Source organism: Elephantulus edwardii, unplaced genomic scaffold (genome assembly GCF_000299155.1).
Source record: "Elephantulus edwardii isolate Elephantulus edwardi_28Jun2011 unplaced genomic scaffold, EleEdw1.0 scaffold00057, whole genome shotgun sequence".
In the NCBI taxonomy this organism is placed as follows: Eukaryota; Metazoa; Chordata; class Mammalia; order Macroscelidea; family Macroscelididae; genus Elephantulus; species Elephantulus edwardii.
Window position 1 is genome coordinate 12,385,817 of NW_006399807.1, and position 1,280 is coordinate 12,387,096.

The following is a 1,280-nucleotide window of genomic DNA, read 5'->3' on the forward strand; positions in this document are numbered from 1 at the left end:
CCAAGGACTGGTCCCGCCTTGTAACATGTCCAAAGTAGGTCAGACAAAGCTTCAGAATCCTTGGCTCCAAGGAGTAGCCTGGTATCACCCTCTCCTGGATGAATCTGTTCATCCTCTTAGCAGTCCATGGTATATTCAATACTCTTCTCCAACAATGAAGCTCACTGTCCAGCTCTCTGACCCATAGCAAGTGATTACAAAGACCATGGCCTGTATCAGATGCACATTAATCTCCAGACTGACATCATTGCTCTTCAGAACTGTGGGTAGGTCTCTGACAGCAGACTTTCCCAATGCAATAGGTCTTTTAATGTCCTGGCTGCTGGTGCCAAGAGTGTTGACTGTGGAGCCAAGCAAACTAAACCTGTTTACGATCTCAATCTCTTCTCCATCTGTCATGATGCTGCCAACTGGCCCAGTGGTGACAATCTGTTTTCTTGATGCTGAGCTTCTATCCATATTGAAGGTTGCAGTCCTTGACCTCCTGCAGCAAGCGCATCAGGTCCTCCTCAGTTTCAGCAGGCAGGGTTGTGTCATGTGCATAATGCAGATTTTTAAATGAGTCTTCCTCCAATCCTAATGCTACACTTCTCCTCATATAGCCCAGCCTCCTGGATAATCTGTTCTGCACACAGGATGAAAAGGTATGGAGATAGGACACATTCCTGTCATATACTCTCCCCAATTTTGAACCATGCAGTGTTTCCTTGCTCTGTTGTGAAAACTGCCTCCTGGTCCAAGTATTACTCTTCTATTTTTACAATGATGGTCTTAGGCAGTATTTGTCCCTATGAGACAGATACTGAGTTAGTTTACTCAGCATAATGTTCTCTAGATTCTCCCAAATTATACAGTTGTTTCTGTTGTCATTAGTTGCTGTCAGGTTTAGTATGACTCATAGGGATCCTGTGAACAGCATATCTGAATAGCATATCTGAACATACATCAACCTCACAATTTCTGAAAAAATAGAGCTGCAGCCACGTGTCAATTCATCTGGCTGAGGGTCTTCCTTGCCTTCACTGTCCATCCACATTTCCAAGCATGATGTCCTTCTCCAAGGACATCCTAGCAACATGCTCAAAGTAGGTGAAACAAAACTTCGCCACCCTTGCTTCCAAGGAGCACTCTGGCTTCACATTCTCCAAGAAATATCTTTGTCCTATTGGCAGTTCATGAGATATCAGTAGTCTCCTCCAACACCATCATTCAAAGGCATCAATTTTTATTTTGTCATCCTTATTCATTGTCCATCTCTCAGATACATAGTTGTTGCTGTC